This window comes from Colius striatus, chromosome 6, assembly GCF_028858725.1.
Source record: "Colius striatus isolate bColStr4 chromosome 6, bColStr4.1.hap1, whole genome shotgun sequence".
NCBI classification, from domain to species: Eukaryota; Metazoa; Chordata; class Aves; order Coliiformes; family Coliidae; genus Colius; species Colius striatus.
In genome coordinates, this window is record NC_084764.1 from 44,985,146 (window position 1) to 44,994,845 (window position 9,700).

Genomic DNA, 9,700 nt, shown 5'->3' on the forward strand with positions numbered 1-9,700 from the left:
ACTGCTGCTTTGCTTGCCTGCATCCCAGATTGCCACAACATAAAATCAGATCAAACATTCTTGCTAAGAAATGCTTTCTTTTTTACCTTAGATGTTCTCAAAGTCTAGTCCAGGTCTCAAGGCAGGGCTGTCAGGCATTGGAAGGGGCTGCCCAGGGAGGTGCTGGAGTCACTGTCCCTGGAGGGGTTTCAGAGCTGGGTGGATGTTCCACTGAGGTGGGTGATAGGGCTGGTGCAAAGGCTGGGCTCCATGAGCTTAAAGCTCTCTTCCAGCTGAAGCCATTCTATGACACCAATGTTCAGCTGTGGGTCAATGATGAGATTAGGAGATAATTTCCTATTAGAAATAACACCACATTTACATGTGGAAATCTGGAAATCCCTTTTCTCCAGTCATACTCCAGTTGTTACAAACTACAAGTTGTAATTTATCACTGCAAAGTTCTCACAAACCAAAAGGCTCCTTTTTAGATCCCGTAGAGAGGTTTCCAGGCTGTTACATATAAAAATCTACCCCTCTGTCTATAGTTGGGAGGGCAAATGTAACAAAGTGGGAAAAAGAATGCCCGTAACTTTAAAAACACAAAAAGACCCAGTGCTTTAAAGATAAGAATATCTCAAAATCAGGATCAGGTCTCCCTTGTCCCCCAGTAAAAGTGAAATGTAGTTAAAACCAGTGACTCATTGTGGAGTTCATTCTCTTCTTTTAGTGAAAAATGCACGACTCAGAGTTTTTATTCTAAACTTGCCTAGAGAAAATATTAATGCCTTCTGCATCTAGACATGCACTCAGTCACAGACCCACAGAGTCTCAAGGGCTGGAAGGGACCTCAAAAGCTCATCCAGTGCAACCCCCCTGCCAGAGCAGCACCACTTAGAGCAGGGCACACAGGAACTCATTCAGGTGGGTTGGAATGTCTCCAGAGAAGGAGACTCCACAGCTCATCTGGGCAGCCCCTGCCAGTGATCCCTCACCACAACAGGGAACAAGTTTTTCCTTGTGTTTCTTTGGAACCTCTTCTGTTCCAGCTTGTCCCCATTGCCCCCTGTCCTGTCACTGGCCATCACTGAGAACAGCCTGGCTCCAGCCTCCTCACACCCTTTATGTGTCTGTAACCATGAATGAGGTCACCCCTCAGTCTCCTCCAAGCTGCAGAGCCCCAGCTCCCTCAGCCTCTCATCACAAGGGAGATGCTCCACCCCATCACCTTTGTATCCCTGCGCTGAGCTCTCTCCAGCAGCTCCCTGTTCTGCAACTGAGGGGCCCAGAACTGGACACAATATTCCAGATGTGGTCTCACGAGGGCAGAGTAGAGCCTGACCTACAGCCCACAGCCCTACTCATACACCCCAGGATGCCATTGGCCCTGGCCACGAGGCACTTTTAAGTCTGTAAGCTTCAGAACCACCTTACTTTGAATATTGCAAGTGTTTTCTACTTTTTCCCATGCTGTGGCTTAAAGCCAATGTTTTAATGTTTTCCTGCCACATTGACATTTCATTATTTTTCCAGTGAGAAATGTTACACTGTGCAAATACAAATATTCATCAGCTCTGTGTTCCATCCATTACACAGTTCTCTTCACCCTGAACAAGATGACTTACTTAAGTACTGGATGATTATTTTTCATCCACTTTGCAGTCATACATAATTTTTCTAGCTGCTTGATGAGAATACAGCAACAAGCAATAACAGAGATGTGAAAGCTGCCCAGTGAAAAAGCGTTCAATAGCAAACTTTGTCCTCTGTCCAAGTAGCAACAGAAGTTACTCCCTTGATAATCTATCTTCCTGCCCTGCACACCCCATTTTGCTCCCCATCCTCAGAACTCCAGCTTCTGTCTCAGCCATATTTAAAAATTAGGGGGTAGAAAACCCCTTATTTTAAATATTAAAAGCCTTTCACAGTGTTCCTGTGTGACTTGATCTAGGTGGGACCTGCTTTAGCAGGTGGGTTGGACTGGATGATCTCTAAAGGTCCCTTCCAACCCCCACCCTTCTATGACTCTATAATATATATTCTTTACAAGCTCTAGAAGCCTCAGATTTAAATGTTTGGGGTTTTTTTTCTAGTTCTTTCCTTAAAATTGTAGTCTTACCAACAGTCTGCAGAAACTAGTTTCTAACTTTCCCCATGCACACACCTACCAGCATTGTTTTTTTCTCTCTCTTCTTGGCACTACAGAGTTCTTGGTAGCAGTTTCAAGTCCTGTATCTAAATGAAAGAGCAAAACCACGTGAGTTTTCTCGTGGCAAACTCAGCTTCTACTGTCTTCATAGCGTTTCTTTCTGTTGTACTTAACTGGCTCATGTATCTGCCTTTCCCCAGCAGCTGGAAAACGACAAGGGAAGAACTCAGGAATCAAAGGGATGACAGCTGCAAAGCCAGCACAAAGCAGTACAGTAGCACTGTACCGTTGTGGATTGGAACAGTTAGAAAGCTCTGGGTTACTGAGAGCTCAGCTCTTTTAATTCTGGTACACAGTCTTGGGGAAAAATGTTGCCATTCCCATATCCCCGAGCCAGCAGTAACATGTCCAAGATGGACAGACAGAAAACACACATAGATAAGATGGGAAAAGAAAGGAGAAAGAAGGAGGGTAGAAAAGAAAGGGAGGGATGAAGGAAGGAAAGGTTGTAATGGTGCAAGCAATATTCATCCAAAGAGGTAGAGAAGCTGGGTAATGCACATACAGAGACATACACAGACAACATAGTGCAACCAACAGAGTTGACTCAAAGCCACCCTACATTTGCTGGCTACTTCCTTATATGCTGCTTCCACCCATGTGATCACTCAGGGCCCAACTGATTAACTCACAGCACCCGTTTCTGATAATTGGAAGTAGCTTGCCAGCTGCATTAACTTGTCCCTGACATCTTTCTTCAAGCTGGCCGGTCCAAGTAATATTTGTACCTACAGGGAAAGAAGACAAGATGCATGCTCTGCAAGACATTTCTTACTCCTCAGAGCCTCCTTCAGCTCTTGGTTTCTGCACATGCTTGGCATCAGTTATTACAGATGGTCATATGTGCTGGGTTCTTGTAGGGTGGAAAGTTGCGTCAGTGTAAATGTTTTGAAGACAGGTTTCTGCCCCTGTTCAGTGTGCACAGCTGACATACATGGGTAATTTTTCAAACTCATGTTTTGTTTCAGTTTGTCTGAAAGGATACTAAACTTGGGCTTTAAACAAGAATAACTGATGTTTTCAGTTTCACAGGATCATGGAAGAGCTGAGGCCGTAAGGGATCTTTGTCTAGCCCAAACCCTTGCTCAAAAGTGGGGTCAAGTAGGGCAGGTTGCTCAGGGCTGTGTTCAGTCAGGCTTTGAATTGTCTCCAAGGATGGTGACTCCATGGCCGCTCTGGGCAACTTGTTCCCCTGTTTGACCACCCTCAGACTAAAGAAGTCATTTAAGTAAATTTTCCCATATTCCAGTTTGTGCCTGTGGCTTCAGTTGCCTTCATTGTGCATCAGCAGAAGAGTATGGCTCCACCTCCTTTGTAAGCTATTTTTACTAGTAATTTTATTTTGCAATTCATGGGATGCCCAGTGTCGTGATTAGGCCTAAAGCGTTGGTTAAATGCAGACTACCTGGAGTGGAATCAGCAGTGCTGCTCATAGTACAAGAAGATATAGGATAGTTGAGGCATTGCAGCACTCTGCTTTCATAGAATCACAGAATGGTGGGGACTGGAAGGGACCTTTAGAGCTCATCCAGTCCAACTCCACTGCCACAGCAGCTCCCACCTAGATGAGGTCACACAGGAACGTGTCCAGGTGGGGCTTGAAGCCCTCCGGAGCAGGAGCCTCCACAGCCTCCCTGGGCAGCCTGGGCCAGGGCTCCCTCACTGAAACACTGACACAGTTTTTTCTTATGTTTAAATGGAACTGTTTGTGTTCCAGCTTCATCCCATCACCCCTTGTCCTGTTGCTAGATACAATAGAAAAAGTGCTGCCCCAACCTCCTGACACCCACCATTGAGATACTTGTAACTGTTAATAAGATCCCCCATCAGTCTCCTCCAGACTAAACAGCCCCAGGTCCCACAGCCTTTCCTCATCAGGAAGATGCTCCAGTCCCCTGAGCATCTTGCTGGCCCTGCACTGGCCTCTCTCCAGCAGTTCCCTGTCCCTCTGGAGCTGGGCAGCCCAGCACTGGACACAGGACTCCAGATTGAGGCCTCACCAGGGCAGAGCAGAGGGGGAAGAGAACCTCCCTCGCCCTGCTGGCCACACTCTTGTTGGTGCAATATGTTGTTACAATATAAACACAGACTAAAAGACTGACGTGATCTTTGGAATTTAGCAGTTTGTTATCAAAGTTACTCTACACTAGCTATGCCCTACAGAGGGAACTCGTTCTCCTTGTAGGCACATGCACACATACACATGCACACAGCCATTTTCAAGTGGCTTTTTTCCCTCTACTCAAAGCTCAGTCTCTTAACTTCAAGGGGCTGAACAAAGCACCTCTCTTAACCCCGTGTCACTCCTGTTGTCAGAAGTGAGCTCAACAGCACTGAAATAAATCAGGTTTAAGTATATTGAGTTGAAACCCAAGTATGAGGAACTAGATTTGAAAGAGCAGATCTGCCAGGGTCAGCTGTGGTCTGAGCACTGCCATCCTGGCCATGGACAGCAGCATGGGGGTTTAGCAAAGGAGATCCATCAACACTTAGAGGGGGAGGAGAGAAATCCAACTTAATCTGGTGCCTTTCTACAAAGGACCCATCTTCTCTCATAATCCTGACACTCTCTGTTGAGAGGCAACCCCTTTGGTTCTCACATTCGGATAAGCCATTACAAATGTTGCTACTTTTTGTCTATAACGTTTTTGCTGTGGAAGAGAAGTCTCGTTAATACCCTCCCTTCAGGTGTTTGTACCGGAATGCTGGTAAAAATATGTTCCTGACATGCCAAGGCTGCAGGGAGAGCAGCAGAAAGTATTCGTGGGATAAGTACTTAGGATGCAGAACAGCGAATATGTCTCACGCCATAAAGCAATTGCAAATCCTCCAAACAATATGAACCGCTTTGTGCAATAAATTACTTTCCAGAAAGATTGTGATTCTCTGAAGAAGCTCTGTGAAAATGTAAGAGGGAGAAGAAATATTCATGTAGAAGAGGAAATCGTTTTCACTGGAATGCTGCAAAAGCAGTCAGTCTTTCTACGTACGCTCTGTACTTGTTCATTACAGCAGGCCTGCATTTGTTAAGCTTCCAGCTAATGATCATAGAATCACAGCATAGTGGGCTTGGAAGGGACCTTCAGAGCTCATCCAGTCCAATCCCCTGCCAAAGCAGCTCCCACCTAGATCAGGTCACACAGGAACGTGCCCAGGTGAGTTTTGAAGCCCTCCAGAGCAGGAGCCTCCACACCCTCCCTGGGCAGCCTGGGCCAGGGCTCCCTCACTCCAACACTGAAACAGTTTCACCTTCTGTTTAAATGGAACTTTTTGTGTTCCAGCTTCTCCCCTTTACACCGGGTACAACAGATCACACCAAAACATTTACCAGTTCCTTAAGCACGTATTTCTAAGGGGGGCAAAATGCTCGAGTGCTACCAGATCAGGTCTAGCTCTCCCCCGCGGTCAGCCCTTCCCAAGTCACGGCTGCAAGGAGTGCGGTTACCAGTGCTGGCGCCACAGCCGTTCCCAGGCCGGGCACTGCGGAGCTGCGGTTGCTGCCAGGCGGGGCCGCCCGAGCCGCCTCAGGGTTTCCTTGCGGGGACTCGGAGCAGCGGCGGCGGGAGCGGAGGGCGCCGGGTCCTCGGGCCGGAGCCGGCAGCGGCGGCGGAGTGTGCCGGGTCCCCGTGGCCCGGCTGCCGGCGGCTGCTGCTGCGGGGTCCCGCCGGCAGGGGGCGGCGCACGCTCGCGGCTGCTGAGGGCTCTGCCGGCGGCGGCCGGGCCGCCTGACCCCGCTGCCCCCGCGCCGCTGCGCTGCCCGCCCCGGGGCACGGGCTACCACGGAGCCTCTCCCGGAGCGGGGCTACCACAGAGCCTGCCACGGAGCGGGGCTACCACAGAGCCTGCCCCGGAGCGGGGCTACCACAGAGCCTGTCCCGGGGCAGGGGCTACCTCAGAGCTTTTGCCGTCGGGCCCTTCAGCCACGCGGCCGTCTGGCCAGCACCGGCGCGGGCTGGGAGCGCGGGTGCCGTGCGCATGCAAAGCCGGCGTGGTGCTGGTGCTGGTGGTGCTGGTGGTGCTGGTGCTGGTGCTGGTGGTGCTGCTGCTGGTGGTGGTGGTGGTCCCGGGTTGTGCCGGCTCTCCCTGCGCGCTCCCCGCTGCCCCCGGCTTGCGGAGGGGCTCCTCGCCCTGCCGTGACGGCTGACCGGGGGACCCAGCCGCAGCTCCGCGCAGAGCGATGAACCTGGGCAGAAGCAAGCCGGTCTCCTAGGGAGCTATCAATGACTTTGAACCTCACTGTTCATGTCCCAAGCAGAGACACTATGAACCAACCTACATCCATCAGGATTTGCTGAATGCCGGGCAAATGCAGCTATTGTGCCAGTTGGCATGAAAGCACTGTGTTACCTAAAGGGTGGATTACTCATAACGGGACCAAGTGTATCCAACAACTTACCACAGGCAAAAGGAAAATGTCTTTCTCACCCTAAGATTCTGTTGTGCCAGCTCCTCAGCACCTTTGGACAATTCAACTCACAGATCTGACGTAGAGTTAACTCAGAGCAAAGAGAAAGGCAGAACGAGCCAGGGAAGGGTGAGCACAAATAAGGATGGAAGGCTCTCTAGCAAGTTATTCCCCTGAGCTAAGTCCAGTGAGGGTGTGTGTTGATGACACAGCTCATCTACAAACAACACTACCTATGAAAATTTGACTTTGTTCGATAAAGTCCCTCACACTGTAAACCTTGTCACCAGTTACATCAAGTCAGAGCGTGACATCCAACTGAAAATGACTGCAAAATGCTTTCTGAACAAGCCAATACACAGCTTCAGGTAATCCAAGTCACTATGAAGGAAAGGCTAATTTATACAGGCAGAGAAGAACGTAGGTAGCCGAGAGACTGAGAATGGAAGTCTGCCATGGGACACAGAACTCCTTACTCAGAGGAGAAAACACATTATTTAGAGAGACAATGTCCCAACAAAACTTTAACTAAGATTAGTCTGTGGAAATGAGAGAAAGAGGAGATAAGGCCTGCAAATTGGGGCAGAATTAAGATGCCTCAAACACCAAGCCTGCTCTTGAGGCTGGCACAAGCCGCTGGGAAACACAAGTGGAGGATTCTGCTGCATTCACTGTGTCACCCTTTCACCAAGGTGGGAGGAAGTAGCTGGGATGCATAGCAAAAATACATTCATACCAGGAAGCCAGTTGGTGGAAAGGCACCTTTGGGTGGAGAAGTGTGAGTCTTCATGGCTGTGTGGAAGACAGGACTGGTATGTCTTGTTTCAGAGATGCATATTGTAGGTCATATCCTCAGTGAAGTAAAGGATTTTTACCCTGGAAATTGCCAGCTGGAATGCTGGAGGTGAGCATGGTGTATACTTAAACCTACTTGAATGAGATATTTGATTATACCCTGCACAGAGTTAGTAATTGGAAGTAACACTCCTCCTGTTGAGAGTTAGAAATTTCTGTCAGCTAGGCTTCTCAAATCCTGAACCAGCTGAGGAAAATGGTGAAGAAAGGATGGCTTACAGCCTTGAGAACCTGACTGTAACAAGCACATTTGAATTGCCATGATGTCTAGTGAGTACATGAATCACTAGAGTACACAGACATTATAGTAGTCGTTAAAGGGCTGTTATTGCCAGGTGACATTAACCCACCCTCTCCCTCCATTTCCTCTGTGAATCATTGTAAGCCTGTTTGCACTTTACTAGGATGCTATAAAACCAATGGTGCCAAGTGAAATTGATAAATACCTCTGCCAGTTCCAGGAGGTGGTCTAAAGCTGCCATTTCTTGTTTGTCTGGCACCTTCAATTACTCTTAAACTAGTATAATGTGTTTGGCTTATTATGGAAACATAAAACACAAAATTCCATCCTCAAAAAGAAGTGCCAAGATGTTGGGGAAAGAAAAGCTTTCTGTTCTTCTCATGTGGTCAGGTTGGGCCTGTGGTCACAAGCTACAGGAAGACAACGTGTGACTTACCATACAAAGTAGCACTAGCCTATTGGATAAGCTTTTGGGGATGCAATCATATTTGTTTTCCCTGCTGTCCCACTAGTTTGCATTATTATTCACCTTGGGCACTCCTGAGCAGGAAGTGACAGAAGGGTGTCATCATGTTCACATCATCTTTGGCTTCTCCACCACCACTATGAACAAGCCAAAACATTTGAACCAATTAAAGATTTAGGCTGAGATACTGATGCACCTGCCCTTTGAACAATTCATTCCTTATAGAAACATATAATAACCTCGACTTGGATTAAAGTCCATTTACTGGGTTGGGCCCTGCAGCTTTATGGGAGAACAGCAACCTCCTCCTGGAGCAATGGTGAAGAAACCATTAGTGCTTCCTGAGAGCTGACCTGTAAAAAGTAAAGTGGTGAAACTCCAGCTGCTTACCTTTATGCCATACTCCTTCCACTCAACCTGCTTTGGACCTTTAGGCATTCAAAAGTTTGCACTCAGATCACTTTAGGAGGAAAACAATGAAAAGCTTTCCAACAGTCAAGTGAGAGGGTTTTGGGTTTGCAGCTTGTTCAGCTGGTGTTTTCTAGCTCATGTCATTTCATGCAACTGTGGTACTGAGTAACCTCAAATCATTAAATCAGGCTAAGGTAAGAAGTGACACTATCGGCAACATTTTCAGGCAAAAAATATTGGTGAAAAACATTGACATTCCATGCTTGCAAGGCTACCTTTTTTGCCCCTTTTGATTTTCAACTGTGGTAGGCATTTTTAAGGGTAAGAGAGTACACAGGGAGCTAGAGATTCATCCTGTTTCAATAGGAAACAAAACTCTCTCTCAAGCTGATCTGAATGGGGTATCATTGATAGAAGCAATGGGAGAGTGAACACTGAAGATGGGCTGTGGGTCAAGTATAGGCTTGCAAAACAGCCTAATGGGAATAAGAGCAGCACTAATTTTGAGCTATGTAGAGAAACGTCACAGTGTTAACTCCTCTCCCTGTGAATCAGAGAGGCTAGGGAGGTTAGCAGTTACCTTAGTTTAAAGGTTAGCAAGTCCTTTGCCTGGCTTCGTTACCAAAGGCACAGCATGATTTCTTGCTACTTCAGCAGAGAAGGAACCAGACCTGGGAAATGGGTCACAGACTCCCGGGAGTGAAGTGTGACCCAGTCTAGGGCTGGATGCTACTGGCACAGCTCACAGAGGATTTTCCAGAGCAACAGCAGAATGTGTGTCAGGCATTGGTCATCCTTGAGCTGTCCCAGGGCTTCCACCCCTGGGATGAGCTCACATGACCAAGCTCTACCCTAAGTCACGTTCAGCTTAAGGCTGTGGCACTGCATTTAGGGTGTTTGGACTACCCTTGCTTTCCAACAGCCTTGTCTGGAAGCTCCCAGGGACAAACCTGCAGTGCTGGCCGTTGTCCTGCACTCTGAGGCCGCCGCAGGAGGGACAAACGCGGTGGCTGTGCTGAGCCCCGGTGGGTCTCACCAGGGTGGGAGCAGCACGGTGAGGCTTCTGCTGCCCCGCAAACCACCGCCCACCCCACACACGTCACCCGGCCGCCTTCGCGACCCCGAGACGTGAAC